This window comes from Myotis brandtii, unplaced genomic scaffold (assembly GCF_000412655.1).
Source record: "Myotis brandtii unplaced genomic scaffold, ASM41265v1 scaffold356, whole genome shotgun sequence".
Taxonomy (NCBI): domain Eukaryota; kingdom Metazoa; phylum Chordata; class Mammalia; order Chiroptera; family Vespertilionidae; genus Myotis; species Myotis brandtii.
In genome coordinates, this window is record NW_005363687.1 from 362247 (window position 1) to 383260 (window position 21014).

The following is a 21014-nucleotide window of genomic DNA, read 5'->3' on the forward strand; positions in this document are numbered from 1 at the left end:
CTCCAAATCTTGAGTTTTGCCAATTGCTCAGCAGTAGCAGCACTATGCCTCCGGGCGATTAAAACTACATTGAAGTGACCTCTTCAGAGATGAAGTGAGAGACTTTACATACATGGACTGAATCAGAGGCGTTTAACAACAAGAGGCTGGAATGCTCAGACACAGGCGGCCGCTGACAGTTCAGAGAGGAACGAGCCAGAGATGGATGGAAAAAAGACGAGTCAAATAGGGACTTTAGACGATAGCGCCTGGAATCCTCCTGTTTGCACTTAAACTGTTTCAACATCACTGTCCCTTTGTAAAGTTCTTCTGGGTACATTGGTTCCAGGCCTTGAGGCAATGTGAGCTAATGTTTAATGTGAACTGAAGACCGAGGTCACCCTAGCAGTCAGAGCTGCTGCCATTCTGTTCTAAATGTGCTGTAAGGGCAAGGTGAAGTTTAAGGATGAAGTTTAAGGATGAACTTCTTGCTAGTTTCTGTCAAGTTTCTGAGAACTAGCAAGAAGTCCGTGAACAAAGCCGCCCAACTGCCCTCTGAATCAAAAATGAATAGCATCATGGGGTGGGGAGGCCCTGGGTAGGGTGGGGTGTCCTGTACTGAGAAGTGGCACTTTCAGAAGGCTCCTGCAGCCTGGACACAAATTCGGAGTGCGGGAAGGACCTGGAAGAGATCTAGCTCAGTACCCGTGTCATGTAAGAGTCTCACATGGCGTCCCCACTAAATAACCCCCACGCCACCGCACAGTCCTTCAGCGGATCAGTGCTAACGAGAAGCACACCCAGCATGGTGGCTGGGAGGGCAGGCTTCCGGTGTGGTCCCAGTTTTGCTTCTAACCCACTATGCACCCTGGGCAAACTTCCTAACCTTCCCAGGCTGCTGATTCCTCAGCAATTAAACAAGTACCTACCTCACAGTGTTGTGAGAACTAAATGCCATCATTTAGGTATGAGAGAAATGAGCCTAGTGCTACACACAATAAGAGCCTGACAAATATTACCTAATATTTGTAAGTACCTCCTGTATACAGATACATTTGTTCCTGAACAAAAGTAGATGATGGTGTATACAAGCATTTCTCAGAGATACTGTAGGATGGGTTCCAGGCCGCCCACCACCACTACAATAAAGCGAGTATCGCAAGAAAGTGTGTTGTAATCTTTTTGCTGGTTGAGGGTCTTGCTTTCAATTTGTAAAAACACACACACACACAACATACTGTGAAGCACAATAAGGCAAAATGCAATATGTTGTTTTCTTCTTGTGCTTATATCTCTACATGCACACAGACTTCATTTTTCAGCACTTGAACAATATCCTCCAATAAGATGACCATAAACTATTGAACCATCCATTACCTGATGGCTCCTTGCAGCTTCTTTGTTTACTGTCACTATGATGCTACAGGGAAGATACTTAGTTGTCGGCATGCTGTTGTAAAAAGATAAAATGCAAGGCCCTGCCAACGCTGAACTAGCCAAAATATGTCCATTTTGTAGTACATTTTTCCCAGTTGGATAAAAGAATTAACACTTCAACCAAGAGTTAAAAATCACAGCTTCAATCTGGCCCCTTCGGCAAGAATTGGCAGATCTTGGCAAAGATCTTACTTAGAGTTGAACCCACAAGGACTTCAGAGCCCTAACATGTCATCATGCACGCAAACAAAAGCCTCCCTTACGCACACTCTGTCCTGTTCCCCCTTACGCATGAATTGTCCCGATGCCACCCCAGCCGCAGCGAGGACTAAGTCCAGTCCAAAGTGTCAAAGGCTGCAGGTGATCGCACTCCATTCCATGCGGCAACCTTCACCTCTGAATCTTCGCCACCTGGCCTCGGAGGAAACGTGGCTCTGAAAGCACAGCTCACGTTCAGTCAGATTTACCCCGAGGAACCTCTGGGTGTAAGATACCAGCGGGAAGACCTTGCTTCCAGTAGGCAGTGTGTGCACGCCACGCTGAGCAGCTCACGAGGGTCTCTGAGGGCACCTGATCACAGGCACTGCCTGGGGCCGCAGCGCTGGCGGAAAGCACTGAGCCCTGCGCCTCCACGCCTGACGGAGCCAGGCAGGCCAGGAGCTGGGGTTCAGAGCCATAAGGAGCCCTGCAGAGGTAATAAAATGGGAGTTTCTGCCGGACAGGAACATCCAAGCTAGAGTAGAGGAAGAAGATTCCAGAATCAGACACAAGAGTTAAACTCCCCCTTGGGAATATTAAATGTTGACGCCATTATGGAAAACAGCTTGGCAGTCCTTCAATAAGTTAAATTTAGAATTATCATATGACCCAGTAATTCCACTCCTAGTTATATGTCCGAGAAAAATAAAAGCATGTGTTCAAACAAAACCTTATACGGGAATGTTCATAGCAGCACTATTCACAACAGCCAAAGTACAGAAACCAGTCATGTATCCACGACTAGACAACTGGATAAGCAAAATAATCATACAATGGAATGTTATTCAGCCATAAACAGGAATAAAGTACTGACACATGTTACAACATGTGAACTTCAAAAGCAATGTGTTAAGTGAAATAAAACAGACATAAAAGCCACATACTATATGTTTTCATTTATACAGAATGGCCATTGAAGGTAAATCCATAGAGACAGAAAACATTAGGGGCAAAGGGGAAATGAAGAATGATTGTTAGTGGGTATGGGGTTTTGGGGGAGTGATGAAAATATTTTGGAACTAAATAGAGGTGATAGTTACAACATTGTCTGAGTACTAAAATGTCACCGAAATGTGCACTTTAAATGCTTAGTTTTATGTTATGCAACTTTTACCTTAATAAAAAAAAAAAGCAAAAGATTAATGAACACAGGATTCAGGATTATAATTAGTCTGGGTGGAGGCATTATGGTGAGTGAGACAGGAGGGAAAGGGCCTATTATTAGATATAGGTTAAGTCAAGAGTCGGCTTATGTTCCCACAACTAGCATCATACCCAATGGGGAAAAGCTGAAAGATCAGGAACAAGACAAGGAAATCCACCTTTATTCAACACTAGAGGCCCAATGCACGAAATTCGTGCAAGGGGCTCAGCCCTCGCAGCCCCAGATTCTTCCAGAAGGTCGTCCAGATGGTTGTCAGAAGGTCATCTGGAAGGTCGTTCTGCTATTTGGTCTAATTAGCACATTAGCTCTTTATTATATAGGATAGTATTGGAAGTCCTAGCCATAGAAACCAGACCAAAAAAAAAGAAATAAAAGATATCCAAATTGGAAAGAAGTAAAACTGTCATTATTTGCAAATGATATGATACAATACATAGAGGACCCTAAAGATTGCACCAAAAAACTACAAGAACTGATAAATAAATTCAGTAAAGTAGCAGTATACAAAACAAATATTCAGAAATTGGTTGTATTTTTATACACTAATTAGAGGCCTGGTGCACAACATTCGTGCACTTGGGGTTGGGGGGGACGTCCCTCAGCCCAGCCTGCACCCTTTCACAGTCTGGGAGCCCTTGAGGGATGTCCAACTGATGGCTTAGGCCTGCCCCCCTTATAATAAAAGGCTAATATGCAAATCAACCAAACAGCGGAACGACCGGTTGCTATGACATGCACTGACCACCAAGGGGCAGATGCTTAATGCAGGAGCTGCCCCCTGGTGATCAGTGCACTCCCACAGGGGGAGCGCCACTCAGCCAGAAGCCGGGCTCACAGCTGGCAAGTGCAGTGTCGGTGGCGGGAGCCTCTCCCACCTCCTCAGCAGCCCTAAGGGCCCCTCAGGGGATGTCCGACTGCTGGTTTAGTCCTGCTCCCTGTGGGAATTGGGCCTAAGCCGGCAGGCAGACATCCCCCAAGGGGTCCCAGACTGCGAGAGGGCACAGGCCAGGCTGAGGGACAACCCCCCCTCCAGTGCACTAATGTCATGCACCAGACCTCTAGTATAGGATAATGAACTATGAGAAAGAGAAATTAAGAAAACAACCCCATTTACAATTGCATCAAAAAGAATAAAATATCTAGGAATCAGTTTAACCAAGGAGGTAGAAGACCTGTACTCAAAAAATTATAAGACAAAAATTAAAGAAGCTAGAAATAGAAGCATATACCATGCTTATGAATAGGAATAATTAACATCATTAAAGTGTCCATACTACCCGAACCCATCTATAGATTCAATGCAATTCCTATCAAAATACCAGTAGCATTTTTCATAGAACTAGAACAAATAATCCTAAAATTTATATGGAACCACAAGAGATTCCAAATAGCCACAACAATAGTGAGAAAGAACAAAATTGGAGGAATTACACTACCTGATATCAAATTATACTACAAGGCTATAATAATCCAAACAGCACAGTACTAGCATAAAAACAGACACATCGGTCAATGGAACAGAATAGAGAGCCACAAAATAAATCCATGCCTATATGGTCAATTAACCTATGACAAAGGAGGCAAGAATATACAATGGGGTAAAGATAGTCTATTCAATAAATGTCCTTGGGTAAAGTGGACAGACACATATAAAAAATGAAACTAGACTATCTCTTATACCATACACAATAATAAACTCAAAATGGATTAAAGACTTAAATGTAAGACCTGGAACCATAAAACTCCTAGAAGAAAACATAGGCAGTAAAATCTCTGACATTGTTCTTAGCAATATTTTTTTTGGATATGTCTCCTTAGGCAAAGGAAACAAAAGAAAAAATAAATAAATGGGACTCCATCAAACTATGAAATTCTTGCACAGCAAAGAAAACCATCAACAAAATGAAAAGACAACCTACTGAACAGAAGAAGATATATGCCAATGATACATCTGTTAAGGGGTTAATATTCAAAATTTGTAAAGAACTCATACAACTCAGCACCAAAAAAATAAATAAATAAACAATCCAATTTAATAATGGGCAGAGGACCTGAGTAGATATTTCTTCAAAGAGGACATACAGATGGCCAGTAGACATATGAAAAGAAGCTCAATGTCACTAATCATCAGAGAAATGAAATTACAACCACAATGAGATATCACCACACACCTGTCAGAATGGCTATCACCAATAAATCAAAAACAACGAGTGTTAGTGAGGATGTGGAGAAATGGGAACCCTTGTGCACTGTTGGTGGGAATGCGGATTAGTGCAGCCACTGTAGAAAAACAGTGGAAATTCCTCAAAAAACTTAAAACTAGAACTACCTTATGACCCAGCAATTCCACTTCTAGGTATATATCTGAAAAAAATCCAGAACACTAATTCAAAAAGATACATACACTCCCATGTTCATTGCAACATTATTTACATCAGCCAAGATATGGAAGCAACCTAAATGCCCATGGATTGAGGAATGGATAAAGAACTGGTACATATATACAATGAAATATTACTTGGCCATAAAAAAGAATGAAATCTTGACATTTGCAACAATGTGGATGGACCTAGAGGATATTACGCTACGTGAAATAAGTCAGACATAAAAAGACAAATAACATATGATTTCACTTATATGTGGAATTTAAAAAACAAAATGAACAAACTCAGATACAGAGAACAAATTGATGGTTGCTGGATGGGTGGTGGGAGAAGGGGGTCTAATCACTATGTTGTACTCCTAAAATCTAGTATAATGTTGTATGTCAACCATAATAGAACAAAAAAATTTTAATTAAGTAATAAAAAATAAATGAACTGTCACCACTTCTTCCCCACCTGCCAAAAGAGTCAATTTATGTTCTTGGTGATAGATTTTACATTATGCCACCATTATTCCATAATGAGTGCATAGTAATTACATTATTATTATAGACTAGAGGCTCGGTGCACAAAAATTTGTGTACTCAGGGGGGTCCCTCAGCCCGGCCTGTGCCCTCTCACAGTCTGGGACCCCTCGGGGGATGACCACCTGCTGGCTTAGGCCCGCTCCCTGGGGGATTGGGCCTAAGCTGGCAGTCAGACATTTCTCTAGCAGCCTGGGAGCCCTTGGGGGATGTCCACTTGCCAGCGGGGAGCAGGCCTAAGCTGTAGTCGAACTCCTTAGCACTGCTGAGGAGATGGGAGAGGCTCCCACCATCACCGCTGTACTGGCAGCCTTCAGCCTGGCTTGTGGCTGAGCAGAACTCCCCCTGTGGGAGCACACTGACCACCAGGGGGCAGCTCCTGCATTCAGCATCTGCCACCTGGTGGTCAGTGTGTGTCATAGTGACCAGTCATTCCCAGTCTTTCTGCTGTTAGGTTCAATTTGTATATTACCCTTTTATTATATAGGAGTGCCTGGCCAGCCTAGGTGAGGGGCTGATGGCTGTTTGCAGGCTGGCCACAGCCCCTTCAGTGTGGGGGTTCCCGCTGGGGTGCCTGGCCAGACTGGGTGAGGGGCTGAGGGCTGCAGGCTGGCCACAGCCCCCCCTTCAGGGGAGTCCCTGCTGGGGTTCCTGGCCAGCCTGGGTGAGGGGCTAATGGCTGTTTGCAGGCTGGCCACAGCACCTTCAGTGTGGGGGTCCCCGCTGGGGTGCCTGGCCAGCCTGGGTGAGGGGCTGATGGCTGTTTGCAGGCTGGCCACAGACCTCAGCCACCCAAGCCCCCAGTGGAGGCTGACTGGATGCAGATATCTGGGATTTATTTGTCTTCTATAATTGAAACTTTGTTGCCATGAGCAGAGGCCACAGCCAGCTCAGGGCAGGCGGGAAGCTTGGCTTCCTCCATCGCCCAGGCAACCAAACCTCCTGCTTGCTCCAGCTCCGTGGCTGCCGGACGCCATCTTGGTTGGGTTAATTTGCATATAGTCGCTCTGATTGGCTGGTGGGCGTGGCTTGGGGCATAGTAAAGGTTTGGTCAATTAGCATCTTTGTCTTTTATTAGTGTAGATTAGATAGACAAACAAAATTGAGTCATGTAAGGACCAATGAACAGTGTGTATAATGAAACAGGATTACAATTAAACAATTTCCATGTAGTTGAGGTCCAAATCAAATATATTTTTAAAACTCGTCTGGCTCCCTAAAGGTCAAAGTAGTGGGCTAAGGAGGCTGGGAATCACTTGATAAATGGTGCTGTGAACTTCTAGTCACAATATCCAATTGTATTAGGGTTCCCTTTGAAAAGAACATTTATTGGGTTTTATTCTGGTATAATGTATGGTGACTGACTGTGGAAGAGATTTAGAACTAACAGAAAATAAAAATAATATACTCTAATCCTGCTATTAATAGATTAATAACCATAATTAATATGTTGGTGTATTTTCTCTTGACAGAAATATATCTATTTGTCTATATAGATAAAGTCCCCTGTATGTATTACTTAGATAAATTTTAAAAGTTAATTAAACATATAGAGTTCCAGTTCCAGGTGAGATGGAATAAACACAATAAGCATAGTCCACCCGTCTCCCCCAAATACAGTATAAAATCTAGACAGAATGCATGGAATAGTCGTTTGAGGATCTGAAAATGGGGGAAGAAGACCAGAATTCAAAATACCACTGAAGAGGCAGTGAGGTTCCCAATATGTCCTTCCTGTACCCCCTGGCCTGGACCCAAGGCAGCACAGAACTGAAAGGGGGACCAGGTGCACAGAGGAAACCCCAGGGAGACCCTCTTATTCTAACCCAGGAGCAGGAAAGGGATTCCTAACACTTTGAGAGGGTGGAGGGAAATCCTCTATTCTTTTTCCTTTTTCCATTTTCTCAAGCCCCAGTGGGCCCTGCAGGCACCTAACATTCAGAAGAAGAGGAAACTTCCTCTCTGATTGGAGAAGCATGATCTGAGGGAGGTGGAGCCAAAGTCTCTATCGCCTTTTCTCCCACTGTGCCTCAGACACAGACACCGTGTTGGGAAGGGCACACAGAGTGGGGTAACTGACATCCAGGTTTCCGGACAAAGGACCCAACAAGAAAGGCCCAGATGGGAAAACACTGGGCAGATCCCAAAGGGAAGAGACCTCACACTGTTGTGCCATTCTAATGCAAGATGTTAAGAGCAGGGGAAACTGGGTTCAGGGCACGTAGCAACTCTACCATCTTTGTCATCGGTAAAACTAAAGCTGTTCTAAAATTTAAAAAATAATAATTTTAAACTAAATATTTACTCTGGCTCATTCATTCCTGTATTCATTCACTTCACTCACTGAATTATTTACTGAGGACCTACTATGTCCCAGGTACTGCCTCTGGAGATACAAATAGAAAAAAAAACAAACCACCACCACAACAAACATAATTCTTGCCATCAAGGAGCTTACAGTGCAGTAGGAAATGAAACAAACACCACCAAGGGGTTGTTCAATCATAGAAGGAAGATGTCACCTCTTTCAAAATTAAAAATTTCAAATCATGGGCACACCTATGTTTGTCCTTACTGTGTTTGGCCTACCCTATTCCTGACAAATAGTAGGTGTGTAATCTGTGCTCAGAGAATGACTGAGTGGAATATGAAAATGCGAGGATGAATGGATCCCTGTACCACTGGGGTGGACCTGTACAGGGAAGTCAGTACTTTCAAAATTAAAAATTATCTCCTTGAGCTCTCATTATAGAAGGGGAATCTCTGAGAAGTTAAAGGCCGAGGCTGAAGACCATACAATCTGACAACTTGACAATCAAGGATCAGGATTTCCAAAGAGGAGCAAAAGGCAGCTCTGAAACCAGATGAGACAAATCCATACCAGGAGACCCCGCCTCTCAGCCCCACAGGAACAATGGCCTGAGTCTAGTCTTACAGCAGAGGGCCAGGTTAGCTGTTGGTTTCTCCTGGGGGACGAGATGTGGATAGGAAGCCACATGCCCTGTGGCGGTGCTGTCGCAGCAGGGGCTGTGCAGGCAGGAAGGATAGATGGACGACAAGACCAGGACAGGCTCCACTCCAGATGCACAGGGATGCACCCCTCACCCATCCTCCATAACCTCACATTCCTCTCATTCATTCTCTGAACAGGAACTAGACACCTACTATATGCCTGGAATGGGATAGACCTCCACAATAGAGACAAACACAGGTGTGCCAGGTGACACGGGGAGAAACTGTTCCGGGCAACAAGAAGAACATTTACTGAGGCTCAGAAACTAATGCGAGCTGGAAACCCTCATGACATTTCAAGTGTTTCAGTGAAGTTGGGGTGTGGCGTGTGGGCTGAGGACGGCACGAAAGAAGACGGAGGTGGTGGCAGAGGGCAGATCATGAAGGGCTCTACAGGTCCTATAAGGAACCTAGCCTTTTTCTTGATGGCAAGAGAAGCCAAGGAAGCGCTTCCAGCACAAGAGGTGCATGGGTGGGGCCTATGATCAGAGGCGCACAAAAAGGAAGCCATTTGGCCGCTGCTGCTACTGTTGTGAGGACACTGACCTAGGAGAGCTCCGCTGGAGCAGGGAGGTTGCATGGCTGGATTACATGCATGGTCAGAAAGTAGAAGTGGAATTTGATACCTCACTGGATGTAGGATGTAAACAAGTAGGAGGATTCAGGGATGACTTCCAAGTCTCTGGCCTGGAGGAATACACAAAATGCCAGAGGAGACTGGTAATGACAATAAACACAAACACCGTGTGTTGCCAGGATAGGTTAGGCGCTGCCAAGAGGTGAGTGAGTGCTGGCGCCCTGGGGACACGTGGGTGCCCAGTGACCTATTCTGGTTTCCCGCCTTGTAAATACTAGTGTTGCCTTTCACGTGCATGCTCCAGGCCTTCTTCCAAGTAACGCCTTGCTCAACAGACCAGGATATGTTAAATAAGCATCCAAAAAGTTTAAAGCAAATATTTTTAGATGTAAAATATGAAAATAATCCCATACCCTGATAAATAAAGAAACTTCTACAAGGACTTAAAAAATAAATATGTGATTCTATATTAAATAAGCACTATTCTGAAGGTTGTGATTATCGCTAAATAAACAGTACTCATTTTACATAAGCGAGCACACTCACTTATTATCCAACTGAAGTAAAAATGGAGCCAACATGGGTGTGTTTAAAACTAGCCAGTAATTTCAGAGGAAAAAATCAGTAAGTTGGGTGGGATAGAAAAGCAACATATGATTGGCTAGTTGATTTCCCAACACAGGGTAACCTTGGTGCAGGTAAGAAAGAAGGAGGGTTACATAAACCCAACTATTTTTAAACAGGGAATCACAAATTGTGCTTCCATGAAATTTTCTACTTAGCTAATAATCACTGTTGTAGAATGACTTTTAATCTTTTTTAAATTAAAAAAAATTTTTCAATTACATTGACATTCAATATTGTATTAGTTTCAGGTGTACATCATAGGGGTTAGATGTTTATACAACTTGCAAAGTGATCCCCCCAGTAAGTCTTGGACCGACCTATAGTTATTACAATATTACTGACTATATTCCCTAATTTGTGCTTTAGATCCCCGTAACTATTTTATAACTGCCAATTTGTACTTCTTAATCCCTTCATCTTTTTCATCCAGCCCCCCAACCCCCTGGCAACCATCAGATATTCTCTGCATCTATGAGTTTGCCTCTATCTTTTTTCATCCACTTATTATGTTTTTTAGGTTCCACATATACTAGTAAGTGAAAACATATGGTATTAGTCTTTCTCTGTCCAACCTATTTCACTTAGCACAATATCTCTAGGTGCATCCATGTTGGTGTAAATGGTAAGACTTCATTCTTTTTTATGGTTGAGTAATATTCCATTGGTATATTTGTTCTTTCTCTTTATTTCTTGTATATTTTTGGTTTGTGGTTACTATGTGCTTCATATATAACAACCTATGTTTATGGCAGGCTATTTTAAGCTGATGGTTGCTTAAGTTTGAACATATTCTATAATCACTACCATTTTTATGCACCCTATCTACATATATGTTTATGCTATTATTTGTGTGGATCTCTTAATTTATCTTTGGAATTACACATGATCATCCTACTTTTGCCTTTTAACCTTTGTACTGGCTTCATCTAATCTACTGCTGATTCCTTCCAATGTATTCCTCATTACAGTTATTATATTCTTCATTTCTAACTGGTTCTTTGTTATGTTCTCTATCTTCATTTTATCTTTTTTACCTCTTAATTAAAGTTCTCACTGAGATAATCTATTCTTCCCCTAAGTTCATTGAGCATCCTTATAACCAGTGTTTTGAATTCTGCATCTGGTATATTGCTTGTCTCCATTTTGTTTAGTTCTTTATCTGCACTTTTGTCCTATTCTTTTATTTGGAACATGTTTCTTTGTTTTCTCATTTACACTTCCTCTCTGTGTTTGTTTCTATGTATTAGGACAGGGGTCCTCAAACTACGGCCCGCGGGCCACATGCAAATACAAATATTGTATTTGTTCCCATTTTGTTTTTTTACTTCAAAATAAGATATGTGCAGTGTGCATAGGAATTTGTTCATAGTTTTTTTTTAAACTATAGTCTGGCCCTCCAACGGTCTGAGGGACAGTGAACTGGCCCCCTGTTTAAAAAGTTTGAGGACCCCTGTATTAGGATCTGCTATGTCTCCCACTCTTAGCAGAGTGGCCTTATGTAGTAGGTGTCTTATGGAGCCAGTGGTCCAATCTCTCTGACCACCTGAGCCAGGTGCTCCAGGGGCATCTCTTGTGTGGCTTGTGTGTGCTCTTGTGTTGTAATTGAGCCTTGATTGCTATTGGCTCATCAGTGGGTGGGATCCTCAGGCTGACTGGCTGTGAGGATTGGCCATGACTTTAGCAGACAAGCTGTTGTGTGGGGGCTGACCCCGTGGAGCAGGATTTATCTCAGGGGGGCTTAGAAGCTTGTTAACTCCACCCTTTGGGTATGTTATTTGTGGTACTAAGTGAGTGGTGCTCTGGTGTGGTCTGAAGCCAGCCGCTGGGTGTTATTTCTGCGGCCTCTTGGGAGATGCTCCAGTGCAGGCCAAGGTCAGTCACTGCCTGTGTTCAGCCTGGGGCCACCTGGGGCCAGCTGTAAAGTGATCTTCAGTTGGTTGACAATGGCACTGGGCTTGGAGGCATCGGGGAGTTGCATGCTGTGAACCAAGAACAGCTGCCACTAGTGCTGAGTTTGGGCTGCTTAACAGGAGGTACAGGGCATGCCAAGGCCAGATGCTGCTTTTGGGGATTTGTGGACCTTTGAGAAATTTTAGGAAAGTCTGTAGCATGGACCCAAACTGGTCCCTTGGTTGGTTTAGCCTTCAAAAGAAGTTCCAGATGGACAAATGATTTGGGTGGGGTAGGATCTCAGAGAATCACCTAGGTAGCATGAGAGTGGTGTTAGCCAGATTAATGGAGATTCAGACTTGGTACCCACCTGCGTCAGCAAGCTGAGTAGGTGGAGAGCTCAACAAAGGAACAGTGGTATCCACAGGCACTGGAGAGAGCTGCCCCTCCAGCCCTCACCCTGAAGCCAGACAATTCAGTTCCTCCCACGTATATTTGCTCTCACCTCTAGCTGCTATCCCATCTCTGGGGTTTTGGGCAAGTGTTGTGACTGAGTAACTTTGCATGCGGGCACTTTAAGAGGGCATCTGGGACTCCAGCAGCCCTCCATCTCATGTGAACCGAGTCCCTGCTGATCTTCACAGCCAGCTGTCATGGGGACTCCTCTTCCCAGCACTGGTGCTCCAGCTGAGGGGCCCTGCGTGGGGCTGGGACCCTTGCTCCTCAGTGAAGACCTCTGCAGCTGTGATAGCTCTGCCAATTCTTTACCACCACACATGGGTATAGGACCAGCCCATTTCACATCTCTGCTCCTCCTACCAATGGTTTCTTCTTTATATCCTTAGTTATAGGAGTTCTGCTCAGCTAGTCTTCAAGTGGTTCTCAAGAGTTGATTTCCATAATTTAGTTGCAAATCTGTTGTAGTCTTGGGAGGAGGTGAGCACAGCACTTACCTCTCCACCATCTTGACTGGCAGTTCCTAACTTTTAATATTTTTAAAGCACAAACAATACAGAGTCAAACCTATGAATCAATTCATAACTATCAATATGAATGTTAAATGTACTATACATGGTTTCAAGGAATTAGCCATCACCTCTCAAGTCTAAACTTCTTCACTTAGGAGACAGCTAAGATGCAGACATTGGTCAGCATCCCTAAAGACCACATGTACGCACATAACTTTCATCTATATATATAAAAGCCTAAGTGACTAGCCGACCAGCTGACTGACCTTTAGCTATGATCTGCACTGACCACCAGGAGGCAGTCACTCAATGCAGGAGTGAAAACCACAGGCATGGAAACAGGAACAGACTGATGAATCGCATAGGAAAGGAAGGAGGGTGGGAAGAGATTAACCAAAGATCTTATATGCATACTAGAGGCCCGATGCATGGATTCATGCACCAGTGGGGTCCCTCGGCCTGGCCTGCACAGATGGGGCTGAAACTGGCTCTCCGACATCCCCCGAGGGGTCCCGGATTGCAAGAGGGTGCATGGATTCATGCACCGGGCCTCTAGTTTTAAAATAAAAACCTGATGGCCACAGCCAGTCAGTATCGATCAGTTCTATTATAAAAATTGAAGATTATCTCAACTGACTGCATTAATATATAGAAATTTAAAATATCATGTCCTTCCCTCTTAGTCAACTCACCATAAACTCAACAACAGAGGCGGGAAATCTGGGAAGTGTACAGATTGACAGAGAACCATATGAACTCAATCCACACTTTACATAATGGAGCTAAATCATTGACCTAAGGTTTCACAATGAAGTTTCACAAAAGCTATGGTAGAGGCAGAGTCAAGTCACCCCTTTCCCAGAACACAATTTCTTCACCAAACAAATCCGTCACAAACAACTAAACAGGGAGTCAGAACACTTTAGATGCAAACATTTTAGAAAGAAAATTATGGTCATGAAGTAATCTGACTTTAGTTTTCTCTTAATATTTTGTCTTTTCCTTATTTCCTTAGAAAATATTTTGATAATAATGAAAAGTGTTGTTAGGGATCAAAATATTTTAAATGAAATGGAAGCTGATTTTTTTAAGCTAAAATAATTATTTAAGCAATTTTGGACAAACTGACCCTCCCGTCCCAAGCTTTTATTCCAAAAATAAACAAAATTTGGACAGAAGTGTTTCATGCTTAGAAATGTCTAGATAATAGTCTTATTTGGAGGTTTGAGAGCAGATTTTAAAAAACTATGTGAAGGGGATCCAAGATGGTGGCAAAGTAGGTAAAAGTTACACTTGCTTTCTCCCAGGTCCAAATCTGAACTGTAACTAAATTACACAACAAGAAACTCAAATAACCAACTGAGGACTAGTTGAACAGAAGTCTTATAACTATGGATTTACAGAAGAAGCCACATTGAGACTGGTAGGAAGCGCAGAGATGTGGAAAGACTGGCCCTGCCCACAGCTGTGACGGTGGAGACTCCAGAGGGATATCTCAGCTGCAAAGGTGCCCCGTGAGGAGTGCAGGATCCCAATCCCATGCCAGGCTCCAGTGATGGGAAGAGGAGCCTGTATAACATCTGTCTGTGAAAGTCAGCAAGGGTTTTGTCTGCCAGGGTAAGAAACACAGGCGCCCTCTTAAAGGGCCAACATACAAAACTTTGTTTGTGTGCATTCACCCTCGATTCCAGCAGAGAGATGGCAACTCAGAGAAGACTGGAGTCATACTGGGAGAGACTGGGTTGTGTGGTTTCAGAAAGAGGGCTGAAGGGACAGCCGCCAATTTCCCTGTGCTGAGTCCCTCTCCCACACCACCCACAGGTGCTAACTTTCCTGGGTCAAGAGCTCCTCTCCAGCAGGCATAAGTCAGAGATGTTACTGCCTATCTTTTCTTCTAGGAGTTTTATGGTTTCAGGTTTTACATTTAAGTCTTTGATCCATTTTGAGTTTATTCTTATATATAAGAAGGTAGTATAGTTTCATTTTTTTGTATGATCTGTCCACTTTACACAGACCATTTGTTGAATAGACTGACTTTACCCCATTGTATGTTCTTGCTTCCTTTGCATTGATGTATTTCTTAGCTCTCTAGTCTATTCCATTGACCCATGTGCCTGTTTTTATGCCAGCACCATGCTGGATTACTATAGCCTGGTAGCATAGTTTGATATCAGGTAGCATGATTCCTCCAACTTTGTTCTTCTTTCTCAAGATTGCTGTGGCTGTTTGGGGTCTGTTGTGGTTCCATGTAAGTTTTAGGATTATTTGCTCTAGTTCTCTGGAAAGTGACATTGGTAGTCTGATAGGAATTGCATTGAATCTATAGATGGCTTTGGGTAGTATGGACACTTTAACAATGTTAATTATTCCTATTCGTAAGTATGGTATATGCTTCCATTTATTTGTATCTTCTTTAACTTCTGTCTCATAATTTTCTGAGCACAGGTCTTTTACCTCCTTGGTTTAATTTATTCTTGGGTTTTTTGGGTGTGCACAAATTCTGTTAGTAGTAGATGATAGCATAGGGCAGGGGTGGGCAAACTTTTTGACTCGAGGGCCACAATGGGTTCTTAAACTGGACCGGAGGGCCGGAACAAAAGCATGGATGGGGTGTTTGTGTGAACTAATATAAATTCAAAGTAAACATCATTACATAAAAGGGTACGGTCTTTTTTTTAGTTTTAGTTTTATTCATTTCAAACCAGCCGGATCCGGCCCGCGGGCCGTAGTTTGCCCACAGCTGGCATAGGGAGTACAGTCAGTTGTACTGTGATCTGTATATGTGGGGCCTGGTGAGTACCAGAAATATTGAGGGGACACTTTACTTTGCAGTATACCGGAAACTAATACAAAATAATATTGAATGCAAACTGAAATTGAAAACTAAAAATTTTTAAAAAGAGACTAGGTAAAACAAGAAAGAGAATGGTGTTTAATAAATGTTGAGTGAATGAAAAATAAGCCTGTGGGAAGCAGCCTCCATCACTACTTCGTCTCTGACGCCAACCTTCCATGTTAGTGAGTACACAGAGGTAGTCTTGCCGTTTGGAAAGCACTCCTACACGTGTCAGCTCGTGCAGCTCTCACAACGACTCAGGCAGGGTATTGTCCCAACTCAGCCGAGGAGGAAGCTGAGGCCCAGAGAGAACAGGTGACTGATTTTGGTTCACAGAGCTAGTAGCAGCACTTCCAACCCCATGCACTGTCTCCTTTCCCCACACTGTGCACCCTCTTAAAACTACTTCAATTTTTTCCTAATTCAATATAATAAAAAGTAATTACCTATAACCTGTTTTTCCTTGTTTATCTGTGACCAGCTACTCTAATGCTTCCTGGTACTGGAGCTTAGACCAAGCCTTTCAGAGCCTCACTTGCAGAAAGCTTGCCATTGGATGCCCCAGAACTAACCCACAGAGTTCTTGGACAATGAAGCAAACCCATCTCTAAATCCACTGCTCAGTGGGATCTGCTTCCACTGGCTTTTGAGCCACAAGGACCATTTGTACCACAGCTCTGTGTCCAAATAGGCACCATAAGGAGAAAGGGACACTGCTCTGCCTGAGCTCAGAGCCTGCAGCCTGAGCCAAAGGCACTGCCAGCACTGCGCCCCCCACCAGGCAGCCCTCCTGCGCCTTCCTTGGAACGGCAGCACTAACCCGAGTGCCATCAAACACTTTTTCTTTCCTCTCCAATCACTGCCCACCCACACGCCTTCTCTGTACACGTGGGGCCCTTGTTATTCAGCCTGAGCCTCTCATTAGGAGGCACAGCATCCCCTGCCCACGTGTCAGAGACACCGAATCTGGGGCTCCACCCTAGACTCAGGAGTTAGATCTACACTTTAACAAAATCCCCCAGTAGTTTTAAAAAAATTAAAATTTAAGAAGCACTACTCTAGGGAAATGGCAAAGCAAGAGAACTTACTCTTGTCTGGCTGCCACCCCATGTGGTCCTTGTTGATGCCAGTTCTCCAGGCCAAGTTCAAACCTTCCAGTGCCAGCCCACCCGCTCACCTGTTACCCTAGGATTTCCTATTCAGCTAGGTTTGCATTTTTAGCAAAATAGCTTGGGCTACTTTACATTAAAGTACGAATAGCTAACGGTGCCTGCAAACAGTGGGCTCTGGTGGAATGTGACTGAGAGAAGACAGTGGTACCAACCAAGTTTGAAAATCAGTAAAATCTGGGTTTGCATCTCAACTCTCCAATGATCAGCTGTGAGAATCTCAGAATCTTCAATGCTCTCTGAGCCTCCGTTTCTGCTCTATAAACTAGGATAACATCTGCCTTTCATGGGGGCAAGACATAACTGCAAAGTACCTCGCGTACCATGCCTGGCTCACAGTAAGTGTTCTCTCTTCCCTTTGAATGAATGAGTGGGCTATAATGTCAGAAGTAACTGCATTGCAAACTAGTGTTGATGCAAATGAAGATCTAGTTGGTCCCATTCCAGCTAGTGTGGCCATGTGGGAGACATCTTGGAGGAGGGAGCATTTCTGTGACTTAAAATTGCACCTGCCAACTACCATTAGCTTAGTTTCACTGCACATCTCCCCCTGATAACTTCTCGTGCACTAACTTATACTTAGAGTCCTCTGATTCAAAATCCCTTCTCTGGGCTCCCTGAAAAAGGTGTTTAATCATCAAGTTAACAGGCCAAAAATATTAGCAGTGGTGTATAGATTAAGGTGTTTAAACTGCAATAGGTTCATATTTAGCATTTAAAATATCATTTTAGCAATATCATCAATGTATAAGTTATGAACTAGAATTGTTTTTATTATTCAGTGTAACTGGTAAAATTATGCTTTACCTGATTTTTAAATTTTCAGTTTGATTACTAACTTTATTTGAAGGAGATTAATTTGAAAAAATCTAAACTATAATACATGAAAATAATTGTAAGACAACCAGGTTGGATATGTTGTAAGAATTAATAGTGTTTCATTAACATATTAAAAGACAAAAAACACAAAACATGAACTTAAAAAAAGTTACATTTAACTAAAATAAAAGTTAAGCCCTGGCCAGTGTGGCTCCAGGTGGTGAGAGCGCAGGCTCGATTCTCAGTCAAGGGAACATATCTGGGTTGCAGGTTCTATCCATGGCCTGGGTCTGGGACGCCTGTGGGAGGCAACCAATCGATGTGTCTCTCTCCATGTTTCTCTCTCTCCCTCCCTTCCACTCTCTCTAAAAATAATGGAAAAAATGTCCTCTGGTAAGGATTAACAAAAATAATAATAAAATAAAAGCTAACTTTTTTGCCAAACAGGAGAGCATAAACCAAGCTAAAAGGCAACCTACCACCTGGAGCAATTTCCCAACACATGTAGCCAACAAAGAAAGTCAATAAGAAGTCAAACAAATCAATAATGAACATGAGCAAATAATATGAACATGCAATTCCCAGAAGAGCAAACCCATTGTCCAATAAACATGAAAAGATTTGTAGCCTCACTATAATCAGGGGAAATGCAAATTAAACCACAAAGAAACTACCACATTACACTCCTGTCACAGGCAAAGATACTGAAGTGTGACATTACTGAGTATCCGAAAGGAAACAGCACAACAGGACCCCAAATCCCGCTGGCAGAATCGTCTCATAGCTCACAGGGCCACTCTGGGAAGCACTGCAGGGCTGTCTGGCAGCCTGAGAACGGGCACCAGGACTGCACAGGTGGGCTCAGCTACCCCAGCGCAGTGTTTACCAAGGTGGCTGCTGAGCAGCAGCAGGACCCCTGGGAGCTCACAAAAAGGCAAAGTCTCCGTCCAGCCCAGACTCTGCCTTGCCGGGTGCATTTGAAGAAGCCCCCCAGCAGGTTCTGATGTGCTCACGCTGCAGGACCACTGGCCCAGGGAGGCTCTCCCACTGTTCCCACCGGTGGGACATGTCAGGACATGAGGGACATGGTCCTCGGCCTTCTCCTGGAAGGCCGTCTGACAGACCTTGGTTCACAGGACAGTGTCGCCGAGGGGCAAGGACAGTGTGCAGACAATCAGGTTTCCTCAATGCACACATCTGCACACTGAGGTGCATGCAAGATGTACGTATAAAAATAAAACATACAAAAGTTAAACAGCTGCCAACAGAAGAATGGGTACAATGATACGTTATGCAGAAGTTGAGATCAATGAAGTGGGTATACATGAATCAGCAGGGGTAAGTCCTGAAAATATGCTGAATAAATAAAAGCAAGTTGCAGAGTGACACCTATATGGTATGATACCATTTAAGTTCAAATCTCACCCCAAAATTGATCTTCTTTTGCATAAGTAAGCATTTGTATGAAAACACCAAGGTAGTCCATCTACTAACCTGTAGGTAAGGATTATCCGTGGGCAGGAAATGAAAGAAATGGGATGGAGGAGTACAAAGAGAACACCAACTATAAGCTTTAGTGTTTTAAAAGCTATCACACACATGATAAAAGGTTGCTATGTGTTAAATCTGGGTTGGGGTAAAATATATTGCTTATATTAATGCATACTCTTACACATATTTGGAGAACATAATTTAAAATTTTAAAGTAGTATATTCACTATAGTTGTGAATGCTAGAAAACCTTATTTCTGTACAAAAGGAAATCTTTCAAAGCCACAGCCTCAAGAGGTAGAGCTTCCCCCACCCCAGCTTTATTGAAGTATAATTGACAAATAAAAATTGTATGTACTATTTGATGTACTATTTGATGTTTGGTATACATATACATTATGAAATTATCACCACAATCAAGCTAATTAACACATTCACTTCACATAGTTACCATTTATTTTATCTTTTGTGTGTGTGGTGAGAACACTTACAATCTACAAGAGGCAGGGCTTTTAAAAACTGAATATTTGTGACATCTAGTGGTTGCAGAAATAGTTACAATGTAATGCACAATTAGAAACAACCTTGACTCAATTATTATTGATATCTGAATTCTAGGTTTAATTAAATTATCACAAAATTTAAAAACTTGTGCTTTTGTTTTTATTTTGTTTTCAGTGATCTGTACTTGAATATTTTTCATGAGGATGACACTTTGGAATGGGTTTTTTCTTACATATATTATGTGGTTCAGCCACTGGTCTCCTGAAAATGTACTGTCAGTTCTAGAGTCCCCCAAACAATGCCCCGCTCTCCCCCGCCCCGACACACACACCCTCCTCTCTGGGTCAGTGAGAGCAGCAGCAAGCAGCTCTGAGCTTCTCCCGTACATCCTGCTGTACACCCAGCTGGTCAGTGTCCCTCCCTGCCTCAGACCTGCGCCTCTGCAGGATCTTTCTAAGCCATATATGGCCCCCTCATTGCTCCAGATCCCAGATTCTTCCTATGTCCTTTACATCCATACAAACAGTTTCCATGTCAACCTATGGAAGGTGTCACACCCACCATTGTTTTCTTTCTATCCCCCACTAAACTGCCAGTGACTTGGGAGTAGAAACCATGCTTTGTGCATAAGTTCCCCTGAGAAGCTAATATAGTTCTTGGCGTGTATCAGGTACACAATCAATGTCCATGGAGTGAATTTCCACTGCAGTGGACCAGTCTGGACAGTGGGTGGTGACCAGAGGGGCCTTCCTATTGGGCTGGCTCATGTAGAACTCCAGGATCTTTGCATAACCCTCCAGTTAGGGAAAAGCAAACCGTTTTATCATTCTCACATTGGAGAACCCTTGTAATGACCAGGAATAAATCTCCCATTAGCCTTGCAGGATGAGTACATTAATTTCCTTAAAATTAAGATGATGCTTTCTTTATTCTCAAGATCTTTTTTTCAGACAAACAAAAAATCATGGGAATTAAAGAATAATAAAATTGTTACCTCTGTTTTTACTCCCTAGCCTGAGAAATAGAATATTATTAGTAGCTCCACACTCATTATGTATCCCCTCACCCTAGAGGGAACCATTATTCTGAATTTTGTGTTAATGATTCTTTGAGCACATAAATGTATCCCCAGGCAAAATATTTAGCTTTCCCATCTTTTTTCACTTTTTTTAAATATATTTTATTGTTTTTTTACAGAGAGGAAGGGAGAGAGATAGTGAGCTAGAAACATCGATGAGAGAGAAACATCGATCAGCTGCCTCCTGCACACCTCCCACTGGAGATGTGCCCGCAACCAAGGTACATGCCCTTGACCGGAATCGAACCTGGGACCTTTCAGTCCGCAGGCCGACGCTCTATCCACTGAGCCAAACC